At 44.1% G+C, this 24,461-nt stretch overlaps 1 long non-coding RNA gene and 1 pseudogene across 1 annotated transcript; both read right to left on the reverse strand.

Annotated features, from left to right (window-relative positions):
• The window catches only part of LOC140695046 (trafficking protein particle complex subunit 9-like), a 114,146-nt pseudogene extending 104,967 nt beyond the window's left edge, over window positions 1-9,179 (reverse strand).
• Window positions 9,180-12,489: 3,310 nt separating this feature from the next.
• On the reverse strand, window positions 12,490-23,809 carry LOC140695056 (uncharacterized). The gene is made up of 3 exons (XR_012070743.1): window positions 23,563-23,809; window positions 21,799-21,946; window positions 12,490-12,669 (listed from the first exon to the last, which is right to left on the reverse strand). It is a non-coding gene; the product is annotated as an uncharacterized lncRNA (long non-coding RNA).
• Between the last annotated feature and the right edge of the window lie 652 nt (window positions 23,810-24,461).

Raw genomic sequence — 24,461 nt, forward strand, 5'->3', positions numbered from 1 at the left:
CACTGACTGACACACCAAAGCTGTATGGTCTGGGCTTTCCTCCAACCAAGACACAGCCCTGCCCCCCCTCAGCCTCAGTCTGCAGCTCTCGAGATGATCTAATTCACATGCAAGGCTGTGAACACCAGCTAAGAATGACGACTCCCAACGTGTATCTCTAGTCCGGCTCCTTCACCTGAGCCCCAGGCTCATCGACCCGAGTGCCTCTTTGAAGTCCTAATTTGGATGACAAATGGCATCTTAAAAATGCCTCATGTCCACCATTTACTCTAGAATTCCATTCCTGGCAGGTATCTCCCAGACTCCCCATTTTAGTAACAGCCCCAGCACCCACCGAGGTGTCTGAGGTCACATTCAATTTCCACTGTTCCCTCCCCCAGGCCCTGCCCTGGAATCAGTCCTGTTATTTCCATCAATAAGCCCATCTCAACTGTAGTTCTGTAGGGACCATGGCCGGAAACACACAAGCTCACAGCATGGTGCACTAACAGTCCTCCGTAGGGTGCTCCCTGGAGGGGGAGGCATCTCCTGCCGCTGTTCACCTCAGAAGGCAGTGGATTCTCACACAGGATGTCCAGGAGAAGGGACTCAAGGTTCTCCCATGGTCTGAGCTTTGAAGGGCCCGAGGTCTGGGGGAGCTCCTAATTAGCAGACACACTTGCCAATGAGCAGATGAGGATGGGGGAACCCACGCAAGGCTGTTATCACTTCAACTCATGGGCTCTCAGGAGCCACGGGAAAGGCCTGTGTCCAGTGTACAGCCCAGCCATCACAGATCCCAGCCTGCATTTGCCAACCCGGACAGCCTAGACTCCATCTACTTGCGACACTTACTTCTGTTCTGTTCCCCACCCAGAATGTGATGGACTCATTCAGATATTCTGGCCTGTCTCAAGCGAGACAAATTCAGTGAAAAATGAAGTGTCCACATTTGGACCAGAGCATGAAAGGAGAAACAAGGCCTCATGTTCAGCATGATGGTGGTGGCCAAACCCTTCCACCGGGTGAGATGAACCATGGTGAGGGTGAGAATCCAGGGTCCTAGGTCGGCCAAATCATCTTCCTTCACGGTTGTCTGGGGTGTTGGAGACTGACTACCACAAACTAACGACACGGCTGTCAGTGGTGGATGTCAGCTGCAACAGAAACGGATTCAACTCTTTACTGCCAACATGGGTTAAAAGTAAAGGCCGGGGCAGGGAGGTCTGCACGGCTGCTGAGGCAAACCACAGACCCAGCTCTGAATGCCCACAGGCTGAAGCAGAGAGGAAGCTATGGCCCTTTTAGCTGTCCCTGTGTCCAACAGATCCAGGTGAGCCAGCTACTTAGGAGAAGGTCATGTTGTCCTGATACCCAGAAAAACCAGCCTCGTAAAGGGAACAAATAGTGTCATGGATTTTAGACCCAATTCTGCCCCTTTATGAAGGCAAAGTAAAGTAAATGGCACGGGGAAGTTGAATGCAAAAAAAAAAAAATTAAAGAACCAAACGGTGACCGCTTCCTCCAACAGCATCCCCTGCAGCTGTCACCTCCGTGGCGGCCACTTCCTCACCAGTGACCGCCGGCCAGGAAGCGCCGTCATGCACGTCACACAGCGACAGCCAGGAACCGCGTGCCGAGCACGTTTGTGTAAAAGCAGGAATCGAGCAAAATGCTGTAGAGTTTGACCTTACAAGTTTAAATACTCCATGAAAAGAATCCCTGAGCACCCGACAAAATCAATTCGCATCTTACTTCTTCAAAACAATCAAACAAATTTAATAAGGGCGCATTTGTCACCAAATAAAAGGAGGACCAAACATGTTCCTCAAAAGCAAGGATTTCAACAGGTATCAAACACCAGTGGGTGATGAGCTAACAAAGCAAATATTCCAAAAAATTAGAAAATAAAAAATGACTTAGATAATAGATGGATCAAAACAGCTGTTAAGTTGTTGCTTTTTAAAGTGATGGAGACTGTACAGAGGGCAATCTGGCTATTTCCAATGCAGGGTGTGCACAGCCCACATTTTCAGAAGCAACAACATGCTCACTGGGCAGTACAAGTGAAAAAGGAGTAAAGAAAAAGGAAAAGAGGAACAAGAGAAAATTAGAATCACACAAGAACAAAAATGATTTTGACTGCATGTACAAGAATTTATGTGAGTGTGTGAGGCCAGGGACAAGGGGATGGTGAGGCCCAACCTCACCTCCTGCTCAAGGGAAAGCAGGGGCCTGAGGGGAGCGGCGCTGCCGGGGGACCACAACGTGTTCAGCTCCCCTAACCAAAATTCGACCTACAAGCGTCTAGGCAGCTTTTGAGCTACAAATTGTTGTCGCATTTCAGTCTGGACCGTTTTACTCACTTCCACCAAGAGTAGCAGGAGAGAATGAGGCTCTGCTCCTGCACCAAAGCATTGTTTAAAAAATTAATGACTGTGGAATAGTAAAAGAAACAATGGAGTAAAAGTGACTGGAGGAGAATGTGCTTGACCCTAGCTCACTGGCCGCGTTATCTCAATGACGTTCAGATGCTGGCTGAGCCCACAATAGACAGACCCACAAGGAGGCAGGTTTAATGTGCTGAACCACTGTGGGCTAAGTACACATCCGGCTACTCCGCCAAGTCCCAAGGGCAGACTTCAAAAGGCAAAAACAAGCTGGCATTCTCTGGTGGGTCTGCAGACTCAGAGACAAGCATTTGTTGAGCAAAAATGTCACCAGTGCCTCCTATGACAAAAGAAGTGGCACTGGCGTGGGGGCTGGGGCAGGGCTCCAGGCTTCCACTGCTCACTCACCACTCTGTCCAGGGGGAGAAGTTGGTCCCTGCTTAGGTTTCGCTGATGCACCTACCTTGACTAATGTCTGGGGCCTCAGCAGGAGTTGACAGGTGAGGTGAACAGAGCCAGACTCTGTGTAGCACGGTGCTGGGAGCTATGCCCTCAGCAGTGCCCAGGCTCCTAAACATGTCAACTCATCTCCAAGAAGCAGATGGGGAGTGCGAGCATGTAGATCACAGGGCCCTGTGAGGACAAGTACAGATCATGGCCACGACATGCCTCTCCTCTTCCTTAAGCCATAGAGGTATTTCCGGGGAGGAACAGAAAATTCATCCAGAGCCTGCTAGGTGGGCTCTCGCAGGTGGGACTAGTGTCCCCTGTGCTTCTCACTCACAGGGCTGGTCTAGACATTCTTTTTATTAATTCTCTAGCATCTTCTCCTCCAACTTACCAACAACCAGAAAGTAGGATCTGATCTTAGGTAAGTTCAAGAATCACAGAGCACCACCTCCAAAGCGGGCCCGGTAGCACATGCCAGGTCTTCTGACCGCCACCTGTGGGACCACCATGAGCCCTCTCCAGACTCAAGGACCGAGGCCGTAGGCTGGGGGGACACAGCTTCCCTCACTCACCCCAGCAAAGGGGGACCACGTCTCGGCAAAGGCATCTCACCCTCTTCAGCCCGAGGGACAACACGATAGATATATGGGGAAACAGAGCAGAAGGTGGGGGGTAGGCAGCCCAGAAGAGCTCATCTGTACTTCCGAGGCAAAGTGGGGCCATTGACTTAATCACAGGGACAAAGTGGGAATGAACATTTCCCTGCTCTGTCCCATACACCGTGATACGCCTTTCCCTGCATAAGGAGTTCATTAGGAAGTCCCTGGCGGTGTTTCTGATGTCCTAACTTGGCATGGTGGCTGTCGGGCAGGAAGAGACGGCCTGAGCTGAAAAGGTGCTGGGCCTGGGAGGCAGGAGACAGCGGCTCCAGCCGCAGCTCAACCAGCGCCTCGTTCTGCCTCTCGGGGCTCAGCATCTCATCTATAAGCAAAGGGATGAGACTGTCCCAGGACAGGCTGCCCAACAGAAATGAAATGAGAGCCATGTAAATAACGTTTCCCAGTTGCCACGTTTAAAATTTGAAACAAAGAAACAAACCAACAAACAAAAAACAAATACTAGAATGTGATTTTAAGAACAGATCTTACTTAATCTACTGTATGTAAAATACTATTATTTTGACATGTAATCAATATAGGAAGTAAAGAGATAGTTTATGTACTTTTACTAGACAAGCCTCAGCGTCTGATGTGCATTTGACCTACAGCACATCTCAGCTGAGTCCAGCCTCCTCCCCAGTGCTCCTAGCATCAGTGGCTTTGGCTACTTTATTGGACAGCAACTCCAGGGGTCCCACCATGTTCCTGGCTGTAAAGCGGGAGTAAGTGTCCACACTAACCCTAAAAGGATCTCTCTGAAATAAAGGCGGATTCACTTTGAAATGTCTGGAAACCGGCGGGCTGCACCTCCCTCCCCCCTTGGCTACAAGATTGACTTCTTCCTTGCTGATCCCTTTCTGGATGTAGGGAAGCAATCCAGCACACAGCCAAGGTGGACTGGCTTCCAGGTAAACTTACCTGCTGTCTGTGTCCAGTCCCATGAAGTCCTCCTTCTCAAACGGGATGCAGGGGAGGGGGATCTTGTCCCCAGAATTCTTGGGGCCACCATCCAGCCACTTGGACTTGAGCAAGATGAAGAGTGACTCAGTGAAGTCCTCGATCCTCTTCTCCACCACCCTGCAGTACTCTTAGATTGAAGGCAACGTCGGTGTGCGTCTGCTCGGCTACCTCCCCATGCTGCACAAAGACAAAAAGCTGAGAGTCATTAAGCGATGTGCCATACAGCTCCTCTGCATGTGGAGCTTCTCGAAGGCCTTGGCAGAGAGACATTCGGTAATGGTGACAAGGCCCACGACCTTGGGGTGTTTCTGGAAGACGCTCCACCGATTCTCGGGCACATAGCGGTGCCTGTAGTGGATACAGAGTGTCCACTGGGAGCCACAAGGGCTGATATGGCTAACCGAGGTGAGTAGCTGATAGATGCAAAAGAAATTCTCCTCTGAGATGATCTCTATGGATTGGACCACAACGGGACGAGTCTGGTGGTCCTCAGCACACTGCACGTAGTCAGGGATGCTCATGTTGCAGGCCCTGCCGAGAGGGGAGAGGAGATCGAGGTACATACTCTGCTGTGTGCTATGGGCCCATCTGGGTTGCGGTGACCTGGTGTGTACCAGCCAGAAGACAAGGGAAGCCAAAGCAATTCCAAGGGTACAGTTTGTCCTCAGAGTCTGCATATGGCTACTGTAGCTCGATCACATTACCCAGCTTTTGGTCTAGGCTTCCTGCCTCTGCAGAGAAAGGTCATTTCTTATTTTCTATTTCCAAGCACCTAGCAAGGCCCTGATGCAAAGTCACTGCTCAAAAATGCTGAATAAAGAAATGAACAAAGAAATGCTTCCCCAACCCCCTTCAGCAGAATATAAAGAAAAGGACCACAGTAGGATCAAAAGATCTGGATTCCTATTCAATGTATTTGAACTCCTAAGCTTCATAATAATGGATATGAAAACTTGCCTTGGGGTAGAGGGTACTGTTCATTGGTGGAGCACATGCTTAGCATGTACGAGGTCCTGGGTTAAAACCCCAGTACCTCATTTTAAAAATGAAACAAGTAAATACACCTAATTACCCAGCTGAAAAAGTATTTTTTAATTCAAAAGTCAAAAAACACCTTGCAATTGACACAACATTGTAAACTTGACTATACTTCAATTAAAAAAAAAGCCTTGCCTTACAAGAATATATCTGGATTACGGATGTTTGAAAATGTAAAATGCATAGGGTACCACCTGCATAAAAGGAGGTGACTGTACACATGTTCTATCCCTCCTTTATGAGCTATTCTTCCTTTGGGGGAGTTATAACCTCTCAGAGCTAATTTTCTCAGATTAAAAAATATAAACATTACCTGATTCTCAGTACTGCTGAAGAATCAGATAACTCTATGAAAGCATCTGACCCACAGAGTTTACTCAATAAATGTTTGTTGAATGAATGAATAAACAAGCAAAGTGAATGCTGCTCCCTGCCACAAACCATCATAATGGTACTGCCTGGAAATCCCAAGCCCACGTTCACCCGACTCTGCATTAACAATGTGTGTGACCTGGACAGGCCTGTGTGCTTCTCGAAGCCCCAGTTTAATCGTGAATAGAAATAAGGGCAATAACACAAACCTCAAATTGTTAGTGAGTCAGTAATGAATTGTACCCCAACACTGCAAGATGGAACCATTAAGAAAACTGGGCAAAGGGCCCATAGGCCCTCTCCATATAATCTCTTACTACCACATGGGAATCTACATTACATCTCAAAATTAAAAGTCTAATATTTTAAAGAGGTTATCGAGGTTAGGTGAGCTCACTGTCTCAAATAAGGAACACACAGTACAAATAGGACAATGCCCAGCCCATGAGATACACTCAGTTAACATTCCCACTGAGCCCACTAGTCCCTCCAACTTCAGAGCAAGAGGATGGGTCCTCGTGGCAACAGGCCACAGCACCTGAAGCTAACAAAGCTAATGGTGTCCACTTAAAAGAGCCCCTGTCACCACCCTTGTTCTAATTTTCTATTTGTAATTTTTTTCTTTTCATTAAATTGGAACTCCAAATTGCATAGAATTCTTACCAGATATCATGATGGCAGCCCTTCAAAACCTGACCACAGAGATCATGATGGCAGCCCTTCTTGGTGAAACAATAAAATGAAAAGCCATTTCCACAAGACCTCTGTGTAAATCTACTAGGGAACTTCATCCTGGACTGAGGAAGAGGACTGGGGAGTAGGGGGTAAACTGGGACATGGAGAAATATGGGCCACCTGTCCCACAATGGACTTTAAACTCACCCTCACCCTCCAGGAACGTCTAAATACACACAGACAGAGTGCTATGGACAAGAATTTTTTTTAAACAAATCACTGAATCCCTAGCAGATCTTGTTTCTACCGAGACACAAATGTCTTATTTGTATAATGTTTCACAGAAGCCTTAAAATATTATCACCCCAACTTGACACATCAAGAAACTGAGGTAGAGAAGTTTATCACATTCTACAAGATTAGAGAGAGGCCACGTCAGACACCGTATTTAAATCCAAGTCCCTGCTCCGTTGCTCACACTAGAAAGTGTCACATACTGCCTCTTTCCTGCCCTCTCCCTGCAATAAATCTCTGAAGAGTCTTTTCTGTGTCATCTGCAATCAAAATCACATCAATTTTTCACAAAGAGCTATGTCACTCCTTGGAGGACATACCAAAATCTAAAGGGTTGGGTTGAGAGGAGATATTTGCATTTTCTGTTTCTCAAAGGAAACATGGCTTTAAAAGAAACTGAAAAGTATTTATCTAGTCTAAGCGCTCATTGTGCACAGAAAGAAACGGAGGCTCAGAGGAGAAGAGGAAAGGGCGTTATTAACAAATATTGCCTCAGTGCAGCACCAAGCCAGCCCTGGGCACTTCTGGGGGAGGATCTGGAAGGCCCAGGAGAATGAGTGTTAGAAAATAGAAAGAGAAGAAGAATATAAGGCCCCGTCTCCACACCACCATACCATGAATTTCCACCAAATTACCCAGTATGTGTGCAGCCAATATTAAGGTTTTCTAAACAGGTTATTGAAACCTGGAATTCTCAACCATATTGGAAATTCCAGCATTTACTGTGCTTTTTTCCCAGTTCAATCATCAATTCAGTGGGCATTCTGTACCAGGGACTACACGAGACCTGGAGTTCTCCCAAATAAAGATCTCTATTACCACGTGTGCAAACCACATAAAGGCCACCAGAAGAAAAGCGCCCACAGATAAGATGGAATTACTGAAACTGAAAGCAGCCAAAGAGCATATATTACTAGGAAAAATGGTGCTCCTATAAATGGACTCATGGACATAGAAAGCAAACTGTATTTAGCAGGCAGGAAAGGAGGGATTAACAGATACAAATTAGTAAATATAAAATAAATGACAAGGACCTGCTATATAACACAGGGAACTATATTCAATTTCTTGTAATGAGTTATACTAAAAACAATCTAAAACATATGTATATACATATGCATATGTTTATAACTGAATCTCTGCTGTACACCTGAAACTAACATTGTAAATTGACTACACTTAAATAAAAAATAATTTAAAAAATAAGTAAAAATAAAAGCAACGCCATTAAGAAAAAATAAAAGAACACTCTAATCCCCTTAGCTGTAGGTGGTGGAGAATTCTGGTTGCAAACACCAAGTCCACTGGATCACTCCAGCAATGGCTGTCACTCTTTCTGACCATCAGAGAGTCACTTGTTTCACTGAGGTTTCTTTTCTCTTCTGTGAAAGGCTACAGCTGCAACTAACGATGTATAGAATCTCATCATTCACAAGCCCAACAAGTAGTGAGGACTTCCCATGGGCCAGGCTCTGGACAGAGGAAAATATAGGGTCCGAAACATATTCATGGGTAGAAGAAGTTTGTGCCATAAAGACGTTAATTCTTCCTGTTTTGATAGACAGATTCATTGCAATTCTGATTAGAATTCCTACCAGATTTTTCTTGGAATGTAACAAGTGAATTTATGGTCAAGATTAGCCAAGAAATTTCTTTAGAACCACCACTGGGGAGGGGTGGATAGGTCATTAATTTCCACTGCTCTTTCTGAAGTGATAAAAACGTTCTGGAATAATAATGGTTGCACAACTGTGAATATGCTAAAAGCTGCTGAATTTTACCATTTAAATGGATGGAATTCATGGTGTGTGAACTATATCACAATAACGCTGTTATATGAAAAAATATTTCTTGACAAATATTTTTCTTTTTATACCACTAGTCTGTCCCACAATTTAAGAAAAACAAAAAACCAATACAAACCAAACTGTGCCAGGAGTTCTTTAGGACTGCAATATCCCTGGGTCTCCAAGGCCTCTGGTGATGCTGTTCCTGTTAACACACACTAGCTGGGCTGGGCTAGTTAGGGACTGTAACTGTCTTTTTAAAATCGACGGTCACACGTTTCACCCTTGGAGAGGGAAGGAAGGAGGATATCACAGCTTCATGCCTTCAGCTCATTTTTAACAGAACCAAGCCCTGCTTTCACCACTGTTAATCCCTCTCACTATAAAAACACGTGACATCAACAAGCACCGCCATCATAACACCTGAAAGTGTTCAAGGTACTTACCTGCGGCAGAAACACTGAGGGAGGAGACAGAAGCTTGCTCAGCACTGATGCTCTTTTCCCGACTCCACCAGGTGAAGCTGGGCGCTACAGCCAGAGGCTCTCAGCCCGGGGAGCAGCACACACGCCACTGAGCTGGTCCTGAGGGAGGGTGAAAGGGAAAGGAGGGCAGCCCTAGGGGGGAGGGAAAGGGGGGGTGCGGGCTGCAGCCCCGCTCGGAGGCCAGCCCCAGCACCAGCATAAGCCGCCCGCTCCCGTCCAGGTCCGCAGACCACGCCCGCCCGGGAAACAGCCCGCCCATTGGTGGGGACGGGCAGGCGGCCGAGGAGAGGAAGCCCGGGAGGAGAGGACTCGCGGGCGGGAGAGGGGAAGGGGACGCCAGCCGTGGACTGAGGGGATCCCGGCTGCGTGAGAGGTGGCAGGCGCACACCTGGACCTGGACAGCTGTGGCCGGGGCGCCGGGGCAGGTGGTGCTGTCAGAAGGGTCTGGCCAGAGAAATTCAGCTGAACACGGGCTGACTGGCGCCCTTGGGGGCTGTGAAAGGCGGATCACCCTCCCGAAGCCGCCTGAACCCTTTCCCGGGAGCACCCCACCTTGCACTTCCACAGCCAGAAGCCCCGGCCCCAGGCAGGAACCAAAGGCCTAACGGGCGACAGAGTTGAGAAGCATTTGGGGCCAATCCCCGGCTTGGACATGGAGCTTCGAACCAGCGGACCACCAGGCACCGACAGCGCATGCGCAGGAGGGACATGGATCCTCTGGATTCTGCGAGAGAAGGTGGGACAGCGAGGGAGGGAGAAGATGGGAGCGGGTGGAGAAGAGGGGAAAAGTGGAGGGATACAGATGGACAGGAAGAGCAGAGAAGGGATGGGTCTGGATAGGGGAGTGTCGTAGTGGAGTTGGAGAGAAAAAGCTTTACCTCTAGGGCACCCTGAGATGGCAGACCTACCTCTGTACCCTTCTGTAACCGTTCAAGTCCCGCAGCTCATGTTTTACCTCCCTGATCCAGCCCTCCATCAGATGCTTCTGCAGAAACACTACGGGGATCACACCCGTTGCCCCCATGCGGAGCTGGGTTTTCTGTTGCTCTGAGAACCAAGCACCCGCAGGTGTTGTCGCTCAGAACTTCCTTGGGAAGAGCACATATTCCCCTTTTACACGCTGGGAAACAGGCAGGAAGGATCACTGCCTTAGCTCCACTGTCCCAGGTGTTGGGCTGGGGGGAGTGATGTGGTACAAGATCAGAGCCCCAGACAGAGCAGACTGCCTGAGTGTTGGTGCATAGTCCCCATTCCTCCTGGGTAAACCATACCCCACCCTAGTGGAAACATCAAGGGCTCACAGTGGTTTCCTGGGGGTGGGAGAGCTGTCCTCATGTGAAGGAAAAGTCCAGCTGGGCTAACAAGCTAAGTCACAAATCTAAGTGTGATAAGTGTCGGTTTACTGATCTAAGTTCTGCTGGGCTATCTCGTAAATCTGAAGTTTAGTGTCAGTTTATTGGGCTAACAACCTAACTCGTAATTCCAAGCTCAACAAGTGTCAGTAACGTGATCTATTACAAATTGATAAGCTCCAGTGTACTGATTCCTTGCTTTTTGTTCTTTAAGTCTTATTGGCTAATATCCACTTACTTGTATTGAAGTATTTAAAACCTCATGTGCACGTCTTGGAGGTGCTCAGAACTTCGGAGCAGAAGCCCCTCTGAGCCCGCCGGCATAATAATTCTGAGTACTCCAGCACTCCGATTGGTGCTTGTTTCTTGGCTGGCCTGTTTCCATAACACTCAGCTCCAGTGCCCAGCTTTCTAGGTAGATAGGAGTGTTACCAAGTCCAAATTCATTCTCCTCAGTGCAGGACAGGCCAATAAGTTTGGAAACCAGATGTTGGGGCTTGGAATAGCAAGTTTCTGTAGACCTAGTTGGCAAACTAATGTTCTGGAAAACCATCTCCCCAAGTCACAATTCAGGCTCCTTTCCTACGCGCTTGGTTGTTGCAAACTTCTTAGTGTAGGAATTCCTTCTTGTTAGAATCCTTTGTTCTTACAGCTATCTGCGTGGGTCAGATCCCTGTAAATCTCCAACAAAACAAACGTTATTTTCTATTCTGCAATTTGCTATCTTTTAATGAATGAAAAAGTGTTAAATATCCTTAAAGGTCAGAGCTTCAGAATAAGCTCTCCTGTGTATTTCAGGCTCTAGGCAACAATTTTTTACAAGCAAGATGAAGCCTAGGAGACAGAGCATAGGGTTAAATTCAAAGGAACAGATCTAATATGGAGTCAGATTTGTTCTGTTCTATTACCCGGCCAGAAGCCACTTGAGGATTTAAATCTCTTTAAGTTAAAAATAACTAAAATTTTAAAGGAATTTACATACATAGGTGGGAATGTGCAAAGCATATCTGGAAAAGCACCCAAAAGATAGTAAACAGTGGCATCTCCAGACAGGGCTGAAAGAACAGAGGATGAGGGAAAACTTCTTTCACTTGTGTATTTTTGTGCTCTGTTTGAGTTTTTTTTTTAACCATTTGCTTGCATTTCTTTTTCAGTTAAAATAATGTGTAATGGAGCAAAGGAGTAACTAGCTTAGCAAATACAGCAGCCATGGAATCACTAAGTCATCACTTTTGATTTAAGCCAGAAAGCATTTATTGACTCTCTCCAATGTGCTCAGTCCTGCTTTAAGACTCCTTTTATATTATTATTATTATAATAATACTATTATTATTTCTAGTACTATTACTATTACTATTATTGCTATTATTTTATGAAATAATAACATGGTATACCTCACCCCTGCCCATGGCTGGTGGAAAACCAACTGAGTTATTCTTGAGTTGTTTTCCAAGGAGTAGAGATGAGTTTATAAACAGAACACATCTCAAGGGCAAAACAGGCAGTGTGCATTACCAGCAGGCCAGACAGCAATGAAGGGTTTTCAATAGAGGCGCCCAGAAGCTGAGAGAGAAAGCCTCCAGGACACTACAAAAAGCTGCCCAAACTGCCATCTCCATGGTACTACTGAAATAGGAAAGAACAAATCTGACTCCATATTTGATCTGTTTCTTTGACTTTAACAAAGCCAAGTTAATATGCTCCGGTCTTTTCATGGGTTATGATGTCACAGAGGAAACGGAGAGGTCAACAAGGAACCACTCTGCCGTGATCACAGAGCTGGGGAAAGGGATGGGCTGCAAGATGTATGAAGCAGCCACAACTGTGCCCGTGCTTCTAGGCAGGTATCCAAAATCGCCTCGACAAGGTGTCAAACATTTATGCCCATGTCCTCATCAACAGACATGTATTAAAGACAAATGGAAACATATAAAAGGCCAATACCCTTGCTGGGTACACCGTCCAAAGAACAAAGTCTCAGTTTGACAACTGGCCATCTCGGTTCCATGGGATTCATTCTTGGAGAACCTTAAAAACCACTCTTCTGTCCTCAAGAATTGCTGCATATTTGTCCTATCTTTGGCTCAGGGATGCAGCACGTTCAAGTGAACTTTAATGTCTGCACAGATTTGACTGTCTTTCTCCAGGTTCATTTGTCCATTCCAATGAGGCCTGAGCTAAGTCCATCCTCTGTAAGATCTAGTCCCTCCAGTGACAGCTCATTGAGCCTGCAATTAAAAGCCAAGTGAACAAGACTCTCCTCAGCTAAAAATTTCACCCACCCTTCACTGTTTTCTTAATCTCCTCTCCTGGCTAAGTGCAACAGACTAACACCTCCCTCCACCAAGATTACCAACTATGTCATTTTGTCTCCCCAAAGAGAAAGTAAGGTCCATAATAGAGGAGACAACTACATAGTCACCTCTGAATTCGTAGCATATAGAAATGTTAATAAATAGAACTATGATCATGGCTTCTTTCCTTTAAAACCTTTCTGGTTATTTGAATGAGACCTTGGAAGGGAGGTGTTCGCTGTCCAGTATCTTGATCCACAAGACTCTGGAGGCCTTTTTCAGAATGGCTGTTCACTGATTCATTCAAAACACAACTTATCAATCAAGGAGTAGCTGTGCTTTTCTGCCAGGTGTTTGTGGTCACTCTAATGCCAGAACAACTTTAAACTATATCCTTACTTTGGATTTGTTATTTTTCCCCTCTTCCAACAAAATTGACTTTCCTTATTTTCTTGCCTTGAGGAATTCTTTTTTTTCCTATTTCACCCTTTAGTAAACCAAGATCCTCAGGATGGGCTTGGCCCATAATATGATCCCCCATCCAACTCCTAGTGTCAGAGGCCTGGGGCTCACATCCTGCCCTCCTGTCAAGGCAACTGAAAATCAGTTCAGGATCGAACCAGCACCCCAGGGATTCTAAGGCTCGCATATCTCCCAGAAACCCTGCTTTCTCATTTGTCTTGGCTTCTGAGAATTTCCCCTCACTTTCTTGACAATTAGTTGTGCAGCTTGAAAGATGAGGAAGGAAGGTTTTATTTCTTAATCAGCATTTTAAGGAACTTATGTAATGAAAGTTTTCACGAGTTTCTAGAACCCTCCATTGCCGAGATAGAAAACACACTAGACATTTTCTAAATTTAGCTCCCATGTGCATTTTTTCTTTGTTTTTGTTTTCTTAACTGTTAACAGACATTTTTTAATTAAAAAAAAATAAGGCCCCAAAAAGGATAGAACACTGAAGGGGCAATCAAAATTAAAGGGCAAAGACAGAAAAATGATAACTACTCTACAAAGTTAATATAATACATACACTATGTATCAGATCAGCAATTCTCAGTAACAGCTAATTGAAACATGACCATGAGGTAAAATTTCTCTCCTGTCAGGACATGGCCAACAGAAAATACAATTAAACCAACAAACTAATATCCTAAGTCTGGCGAGGTACAGAAGGCTACAAGCTAAATGTGTCTTCTTCTGGAAAAGAGGAAGACACACCAGCTCTTTTCTGTGGAGCCTGAGCCCACGGGAGGACGGTGAAGTGAGCTCTGTAAGTACCCAATTAGCAAACTGAGTGATGAATTAATAGACGTGAGCTTTGATGACAGAGGTGATACTACTATTCTTTTGTCCTGTAAAGTATGACTTCCGTTCAGTGATCAATACTTCGGTGTCCTCAGGAGTTGACATTATTCGAAAATGCACAGCCTGGGCCCAGACCTCCTCTTTCAGTTCGTGACACTGCAGTTAGATGTCACAAGGGCACCTCCAACTCCACCTGCAAAGAGCTGACTTCACGGTGCTCCTCCAATAGCCGTCCTGCCCAGGGCCTCTGGTCCGGGGCTAAGTTCTCCGTGCCTCTCCCAACTCAGACCCATCACTCACAGATGTGAATGGACCCCTCCTTCAGGGCCCAGATATCCTCAGACACCGAGTCCCACCACCCACACCTGACCTACCAGATACTCACTGTCACTCACTCAGCACTGACTCTGTGCTGGGACCATGCTGCACACTGCAAACGTTATCTCACTGGATCTCCACAACAGTCCTGGGAATTGGGTACATCACTGCTTCAATTGATTAGATAAATTGTTTCACTTCCTTGAGTGCGTCATTCAAACTGACACGGCTACTGAGCCACAAGCCTGGGCCTGAAAACAACTTGAAAATTGAACACTGCTACACCTCGCAGCCACCCTACTCTGACTCATCACATCACCTCCTGCCAAGCCTTCTAAATGTTTCCAAGCATTCTACAAGACAAAAGTGAACTACGAGAGCACCCCACTCTCCAACATAAAATCTGTCAATGATGGTCCACTGCCCTTAGGAGAAAGCCCCACCGGGCCTGAGCACAGCCCAACGGCCCAGCATCCGCGTTCCCTGCGCGGCCGCGCCGCCTCACCCAGTACGCAGCTCTACACGTGCCTTCTCTAGGACAGGGATGCTGACTCCGCACAACCCAGGGCTTGTCTCACTTGAACAATGATCACCTTCTTCAGTGTTCATCTTCTTCTTTGCTGACCCTCAGAAAAATGTTTTCTCATGATGAATCAATATCTTTTTCCTTATAACTTCCCATCATTGATAATGAGCTCCCCCAAAAGAGAGAAGACCTAATTGTCTGTCTCCTTATCTGTAAAGTGAGATTAACAAGGAAATATGTGAGGTTTTATGAGAAATAATATTCATGTGAGGCTGAGGGACAATTCCATCATACAATAAGCACTCAATATGTGCTTAATTAATATTAATAAGATTATATTGCATTCCAGCAATCTTCAATCAATTTTTAATGACTTTGTCCAACAGACTACTGACAAACTGTTGGACGAACCACTTTGAGCAGATCAGCACAAGCGTACTGGGATAGGTAAGCGCTGACTCCAGTTGCAGCTGCAGCCACCCAGCACTATGGGGTAGGGGCAGTTTGCTCAAGCTCTTACATGTTGCTTGAGCATTTAGTTGTCGTTATTGATTAAAGACAGGTGTTCTTTAGTCAAAGCCCCTGAAACATAAATCTTCAAAGATTGATGCAAATTAGGTTTCAAGAACAACACTCTCATTAGAAATTATTTGAAAATCATAGTCTTAGCTACTCCGCACATCAAAAGGGCATGTTCTTAATGTATCTGACTAAATACACCGAAAGGGTTGTTTAAAAGAAATTACGATGAAGCCATCCTGAATAAGCTCCAGTATCATCTGCACAAAGCCCCACCCAAGGGTCTCATTTCACATTTCCACATAGGTGTTCAGGTAGCTTAACTTGGGTCTTGGTTTCTTATAACACGGGGTGGGGAATTGTTGTGGATAGATTTAAGTAGCAAATATATAACTAGGGTAATTGCTGTTAAGGAATTCTAGAAATAAGAAGATTGATATATAGTCCCACCCATAAGAAACTCAGCATTTCCAATTACAGCAGCATTAAAAATAAAATGAGAGATACATTTAACAAAAATTTACAAGATTTGTACATTGAACTTTTTGAAGTATCACCAAAATAAATTTTAAAAGATCTACATATATGGAAGACATCCCATTTCCATGGAATGATAGACAGTATTATTAAAAATATTAAGACTCCTCAAAATGATCTACATATACAGTGGAATCCCTATCAAAATTCCAGCTGACTTCTTTGCAAAAATTGAAAAACTGATCCCAAAATTAATATGGACGTGCAAGGGGCCCAGGATAGCCAAAACAACCTTGCAAAAGAAGAGTAAAGTTGGAGGACTCACTTTAAAAGGTACTAAAATGCTATAGTAATAAGTCAGTATGTTGCTGGCATAAGTTTGGATAAATAAATCTATGAGACACAATAAAAACCCACAGGGAAAAACTTACATTTACAGACAGTTTTCCACTAGGGGGCCAAAAACACCCCATTGAAAGAATAGTCTATTCAACAAATTGTGCAGGGACAGCTGGGTGTCTGCAGGCAAAAGAATCAATCTGGAATCTGAACACCCATATTTTATATAACAAATAAAAATTAAAACAAAGTAGATCACAGACAGAAATGTAAAAATTAAACCTATAAACTTTCTAAAAGAAGACACAGTATAAATCTTTGTGGTCCTAGGATAGGCTTTGGTTTCCTGGATACAATACCAAGAGCACAAGTGATAGAAGAAAAAAGCAGATAAACTGGACTTCATCAAAATTAAAATCCTTTTCTTACAAAGGACATCATCAAGAAAGTGAAATGACAGGGGAAATGGGTATCTCAAGTCAGAGAGTGCTTGCTTAGCAAGAAAAATAAAATAAATCATTACATCTAACTACCTCCCCTGTAAAGAAATTGTTTTAATGTTTAAAAAAATATAGTGAAAGACAATGTGTAGAATAGGAGAACAATTTTGCAAAACATGTATCTAATAAGAGAGTAGCATCCAGGATATATAACGAATTCTTACAACTGAACAATACAATAAAACAGACCCAATTTTTAAATTTACCACGAATTTAGATACATATACAAATGGCCATTAAGCATATGAAAAGATGCTCAACATCACTAGACAAATCAAAATCAAAATGAGATCTCATTTTACACCCACTAGGATGGTTATTACCAAATCACGGACAATAACAAATGTCGTTCAGGAGGCAGAGAAACCTCATATGTGGCCAGGGGAAAGGGACAATTGTGCAACTTCTTTGGAGAAGCCTGGTATTTCCTCAAAAGCTTAGAGTTATATGGCTCAGCAATTCCACTCCTATATGTAGAGTCATCCCTCAATACCCTTGGGGGGTTGGTTTCAGGAACCCCACACCCTGGATACCATAATCCAAGGATGTTCGAGTCCCTTTACAATCAGCCATCTGGATCCATGTAGTGGAAACTACAGATATGGAGGGCCAACTGTACAGCCAACAGAATGAAAACATATTCTCATAAAAATTTCACATCAATATTCATAGCAGTATCATTCAGAGTAGCCAAAAGTTACTAACAATATCCATCCATCAATGAACGGATAAACACATTTACCAAGAATAGGCCCACAAACTTTTGGTCATTGAAACTTTGACAAAGGAGGTGAGAACATACAATGGAGTAAAGACAGCCTCTTCAGCAAATGGTGTAGGGAAAACTGCACAGCTGCATGTAAATCAATGAAGTTAGACTACTCCCTCACAGCATACACAAAAATGAATTCAAAATGTGTTAAAGAATTAAACATAAAGACAAGACACTATAAACCTCTTAGAAGCAACCATAGGCAAAACATGTGACATACATCTCAGCAATGTTTTCCTAGAGCAGTCTACTCAAGCAATAGAAAAACAACCAAAAATATACAAGAGGGATCTAATTAAACTTACAAACTTTTGCACAGCTAAGGAAACAGTAAGCAAAACAAAAAGACTACCAACCTATGGAATGGGAGAAAATATTTGCAATAAATGAAACTGCTAGGGGCTTAATTCCCAGAATATGTAAACAGCTTTTACATTTAATAAGAAAGAAAAACAAACAATTCAATTCAAAAAATGGCAGAAGTCCTAAAGAAACATTTCTCCAATGAAGACGCACAAATGGCCAGTAGGCACATGAAAAAATGTTCAATATCATTATCAGAGAAATGCAAATCAAAACTGCAATCAAATATCACCTCTCACCAGTCAGAATAGCCATCATTGAGAAGTTCACAGACAATAAATACTGGAGAGGCTGCGGAGAATTGGGAACCCTCCTACACTGTGGTGGGAATGCAGTTTGGTGGAGCCATTGTGGAAAAATGTATAGAGGTTCATCAAAAGACAAAACCTTGACCTCCCAGATGACCCAGGAATCCCACTCCTGGGCATATATCCGGAAGGAACCCTAATTAAAAAAGACACCTACACCCCAATGATCACAGCAGCACTATTTACAATAGCAAGACATGGAAACAACCGAAATGTCCACTGACAGATGGCTGGATAAAGAGGTTGTAGCATATTTGTCCAATAGACTACTATTCAGCCATAAAATAATAATAAAATAATGCCATTTGCAGCAACATCAATGGACATGGAGAATGTCATTCTAAGTGAAGTAAGCCAGAAAGAGAAAGGAAAATACCATATGAGATTGCTGACATGTGGAATCTAAAAAAAAAAAAAGAAAGAAACAAAAAAATAAACTTATCTACAGAACAGAAACAGACACAGAGTCACAGAAAACAAACTGTGGTTACCAGAGGGGGGAGGGTGTGGGAAGGAATAAATTGGGAGTTCAAGATTTGCAGTTACTGAGTATGTAAAGAATAAACAGCAAGTTTATACTGTATAGCACAGGAGAATATATTTAATATCTTATAGTAACTTATGTTTAAAAACAGTATGAAAATGAATGCAGGTATGTTGTTTTTTAACTGAAGTCTTTTGCTGTAGACAAGAAACTGACACAACATTATAAACTGACTAGACTTCAATGAAAATATTTTTAAATAGACTAAAACCAAAAAAAAAGGAAAAGGATATTATCAAACAAAAAGAATAAAGTACTGATTCAGGCTACAATATGGATGAACCTTGAAATTTTATGCTAAAATAAGCCAGACACAGAAAGCCAAATAGTGCCCTTTAAAGTGAACTGTATCTAAGCGTTTATTGTACTACTCCTGTAAATTTTCCAGAGGTTTGAAATCTATCAATATCAAAATAAAATGTATTATGCATTAAAAACTTAAAACGCTTCCTCACAGGAGGGCTTTAATTATTAAATGCAGAAACGCATATAAAGCTCTTGGAAAAACAATTTGCACGTCCACACACAGTCACTGCTGTCACTGCCACTCAGAGGGTGGTGACAGCGCTGATGAGAGCTGCCTCCACTCGCTCCCCTGCAGAAAGGAGTGAAGGCCTGAGCTCTGACAGGCAGGGTGAGCGTGAACCTGAGTCATACACAGCCACGTTCCAGACTCTGCGTTACCCAACTTTCTTATACAAACTGCAACATGTAATGTAAACACGCTAGAGGGATGTATCTTACAACACAGGGAATACAGACAATGTTTTACAGTAACTATAAATGGAGCATCTATTGTACACCTGAAACTAATATCATATTTTAAATCAGCTATATTTTTATGAAAAATTAAAAAATATTTTTAAAATGCTATCACTTTAATATTCAATTCGGTTTTTAAGTTACTACTAAACAGCTCAGAATGTATAAAAGCATTTAATTGTGCTGTTTGCTTACATATTTATTTACATTCAGCCTCTTGCTAAAAGAGAATTTAAACAATTCTGTTAAACACAGCTTAACAACCATAACAACAAAAATGCAAAACGGAGAGTGAAGAGAAAATGGAGATTCAATACTTAAATGAAACCAGGGGGAGATAAACTCATAAAAATGGATTCCATGAAGTCAGGGCAAGTGTTAAAGGCCGACTACAAATTCAGCTGTAAGATTCTTGGCAGCTAAAGCAAAAAGAAAATGATGAAGGGGCGGGTGGTAGAGCATGTGCTTAGCGTGCACGGGGTCCTGGGTTCAAGCCCCAGGGCCTCCACTAACAGATAAATACATCTAATTACCTCCCCCGCAAAAGAACCCCAAAGAAAAGATAAAGAGAAATTTCTTTCCCAAAAAACCCTGATATTAAATTTGGGTTAAATACTTAAAAAAAGATAAAAAGAAAAATAAAAAATATAAGTGACACTGTGAAGGAAAACCCCAGCTGGGCTAACAAGCTAAGTCACAAATCTAAGTGTGATAAGTGTCGGTTTACTGATCTAAGTTTTGCTGAGCTACCTGGTAAACCTGAAGTTTAGTGTCAGTTTAATGGGCTAATAAGCTAACACGTAAATCCAAGGACAACAATTGTCAGTAACGGGATCTGTTCCAAATTGATAAGCTTCAGTGTACTGATTCCTTGCTTTTTGTTGTTTGAGCCTTATTGGCTAATAGCCCCATACTTGTAATTAACCCTATAAAACCTCATGTGCACGTCTTGGAGGTGCTCAGAGCTTTGGAAATGAAGCCCCTCTGAGCGTGCCAGCGAAATAAATCTCAGTACTACAACCTTGTGAGTTATACTTGTTTCTTGGCTTGCCTGTTGTTTCTATAACAACACAAGCGATAATGCCCGTGAGATAAATCTGCGGAGGTTGCTGTCAGGTCCCCATGTCTCACGTAGGAAAATCTGAAACATTTTTCTTACCATTCAGGGTCATCATAAGCCCAACTCACACCTCCCACTTTTAAATGCAGGAGCACAGGTAGGGCCCGAACTTTGCTGTCTCTGTGTCATCACAGTGAGACAGGATGGAAGGGGGAAGAGCACAGCCATTCAAGGAAGGCCACAGCAATTAACATCAAAATGTTAAAGGATTCAAACCCCAATAGGCCTTGAGGCTCAGGATGAAGAGATTTAACTTCTAGCAGATCTTGAGCTTCAGTAAACATCCATTGTAATAGTAACTTGGTGAATAACATGCCCCAGGCAACATGGCAGTCCCAATGCTAGCCACAAAAGGTCAAAGGGTGGGAAATGGCCAACTCCCTGGGAATCCTAGCCCCTTGCCCTAAGGCTGGTCCTTCTACTTATTAGCATATGAAACCACCAAGCCCAAGAAAACAAGCAACACAGCGCCACCTCGCGGTCACCACTCTCTCTCCCTCTTTGGGGAAGGCCCACAATGTGTGGAGTGTGTACCTACTTCTAATATGAGCATCAAACCCCCACACCTCGTGAAGTTTCTCTTGCCTATCAATGTATCTCTCTGAATAAATCTACCTTTACTCAACACTGGCTTGCTCTTGAATACTTTACTGCATGAAGTTAAGGAACAAAATCTGGTGGGGCACATCCCAGGGGCTCAATGAAAGCCTGGGACACAGCCCTTCTCATGCCCAACGTTTTTTATTCTTGTATCAACAGGACTGGGCTGTGAAGGGAGGTCTGAGGCCACAGCTAAGGGACAGAAGCAGCCTCCAGGGCTCCAATTAGTGGGCAGTCTCTCCCCCAGCATGGGTCTTGGGGTCTGCCCGGTTCTCTGTGTTTCTCTGTTGTGCTGACTCCCCAGACATACAGCGTACTCCTAGGCTTGTCCCCACAAAACCCTTCTCTCCAAAATACAAGCACGTAATGTCACAATCCTCTTGTTCAACAAGGAAATGTTCAGCCCACTTTTTTTCCTCCCCAATAAAGTACCCAACTGTCCTCGCTCCCATCACACCACTATTTTCTTTGTGAGAACTCTGCACTCGCCACACCCCATCCTGAACACAGGTGCCTTACTGGCTGTGATTGAGATGTTTCTTTCTTACACAGCAAGCGTCCTTTCACTTTCCCCTTGTTACCTTAAAAAAGCATTTCCTGAGTCACTCACCCCTCTGATTCTGAACTAACAAAGTGCTGAGTTTGCAGTCACTATATGCATACATCCCAGTTTTGGCTAGGTTTCCATCACAAGATCTTCATTAAGGAGCTGCATCAAGAAGTTTAAAGAGGCTATTCTTACATCTGAGTGGAGGAGCCTGCAAAAAAGCTGAATGGCTTTGAAGAGAGAGTTAACCAGGGACAAAGAAGTTGCAGGTCCTAGTCAAAAGTGTCATGAGGCAAAATGTTCTCCCAAGACTCAGTGTGGCTTATGAACACGGAGTCGGCGGGGAGGAGGTGACAGGCAGTGAGTAGGGTGAGTGATACAGGTTACGCTCCCCCAGCTGGGGAAGAAAAGGTTTTTTCCAGTTTTCCAAACAATTTCTTACTACCTTTTTCTATTATTGTCACATACTATTTCCAACGAATTAAGCATATCAATGTCAGTCATTTGGGCCACTTGGGAGAAGCTACACGATGCCATTCACAGGGCTGGGACATGACAGCCCCACCAGTCTAGATTGAAAGAATAGTCAGGGTATTTGCAAGGTAATCACGGGCATGCAGCAAACTCCCCAGCTTCAATGACCTCATCTCAATGCTGGGGCCAATAAAACTACCAAGCAAAGTGCGTGATGATTATGGCCAACATCTGTTTATTAGTTAAGTGCCCGAGACAACTGTCGCTTAATGGGGAATGAGTAAGATCAACGAGGCCCTGTCTACCTGGCCACACGCGCCCTGCCTTCCTGCCTTGGTGCAGCAGCAGAACTTGTTTAGCTGAGATGAACACCCCCAGAGCAGCCCAGACGGGAAAGCTCCCAGCTCTGCACGGCGAGACAAGTTCCTTTCCTTCTCAGAGCTGATCACAATTTGCTGTCGTCTGTTTTTATGTTTATCCCTTTTGTAACTGTCTCTCCTTCAGAGTTTTTGCTCAAGCAGGACAGGGCCAGATGTGTCTTGCGGCCTGCCGGATATTCTGGGCAGGGAAACAGCCGACTCCATATCTGGCTCTGGTGCTGAACAGAGAGGGCAGAAGGCCCAGGGGTCCATGCTGAACCGAGGCCTCTGCACCCAAAATTATGGTCTGATTTTGGGCAAATTATACAGTCTTTTTACCATGAGATTCCTCATCTGTCCATGAAAATAACTGTCCATGGCACATAGAATTACAAGGATTATAGGAAATCACCAAATTCATAACCTAGCCAAGGGGCTGCAAGTGCATCCTCAACAGACAAATGCTGCCTTTACGGCTCTGACACATGCTAAGCGGGGCGGCCCCACACAGTGAACACTGCTAAGTGCCAGTGGGTTAAGTGCTTCATGTGTGCTATAATACTCTTTAGATCTTACAACAATCCCAGGGTGAAACGAATATTATGCCCATTTCACAGATTCACCAACAGGTTAAGAGATTTTGAATTCTATTCCAAGGCCCTATGGTGAAGAAATGGCAATTTAAACCGGAATCTGGGCCCAGGCCTTGGCTCCATCTCTCTCCAATCCACCTGACCACTTGCCTTTGACTTCCACCTCTCCAATACACAAGTTTCAGCCGGCCAGCTCTTAAATGCAATTTGTGCAGTTTGTCAATGTTGGTTAATTACCATAAACTGTTCTCAGAAACCACTACAGTAAAGAAAGGTGGACGTAAGGAATTCTGCATTGCGTTCTCCTGCAATGTGCAGGATCCCTTTCCTACACCTCCAAATCCAAGTGTATGCTTCCTCCCTGTTTATGTTTGCACACGGCTTATTAAAGCAGAAGGTACCTGCAGTAATTCCATCTCGGTTGCTTTCCAAGGTTGCAGATTATCCATAATCAGTCTGTGAACGAAAATACTACAATGTGAATGAGAATACTGCAACCATGACAGTAAACAAAGAATACTGAAACCAAGTCATTAAAGGCTGCCGCCACCCCCCAGCTAGGACAGGCCTGCAGCTCAGCTGCTACAGCAACTCACAATGGTGTCATCTGAGCAGACTCAGAATAAGAAAGGACAGGCTACTGGCCCGAGATAGCTAGGTGCTTGTCTAAAAAATGAATTCAGTGAGTCCAAATATTTGCTTCCTCTCACACATACAAAAGTACTAAATTCTTGAACTTGAGATACCTGGCTTTCTTTAGATAACAAGCAATCTTTTATTGTTCCAACAACCTGGTCTTTGTTGTAAAGCTCCTATATATCCTAGCTCTGCCTCAACCTCTTGGGAGCAGTCCCTCAGAGAGTTCTGACAGGCTGTCATCCTGGCTCGAGTCCTCCCGCCAAATGAAACATAACTCTTAACTTTTAGGCTGCACATGTATTTCAGTCAACAGTTTTGGACACCATGAAGCACCACAGCAGATTTCTCTCCACCTGAACTCTCCAAGTAACCGGAGCCTTGGTACCAGCAGTGGCCCTTTGTGCCCATCCACCTCCTCGGGGAGTCCAGATGAATTTGGGTGAGTCTCTCTAGGTTCTCGGATCTCACATATTGGTTGATGATCCTAAGTTTTATCTGGCGGTGTATCTAGGTACGTGGCCCTCCAGTTGAAAGAAACTGAGGTGAATTACCCACCCAGTGGGACATATTGAGTGGGGCCTGGTTGAAAGATAACAGGAAATATCCACCTTGAGGATATGTCCAAAGTGGGGCTGGTGGAAACATATGAGGAAAATACTCA

Source organism: Vicugna pacos, unplaced genomic scaffold (genome assembly GCF_048564905.1).
Source record: "Vicugna pacos unplaced genomic scaffold, VicPac4 scaffold_127, whole genome shotgun sequence".
NCBI lineage: Eukaryota > Metazoa > Chordata > Mammalia > Artiodactyla > Camelidae > Vicugna > Vicugna pacos.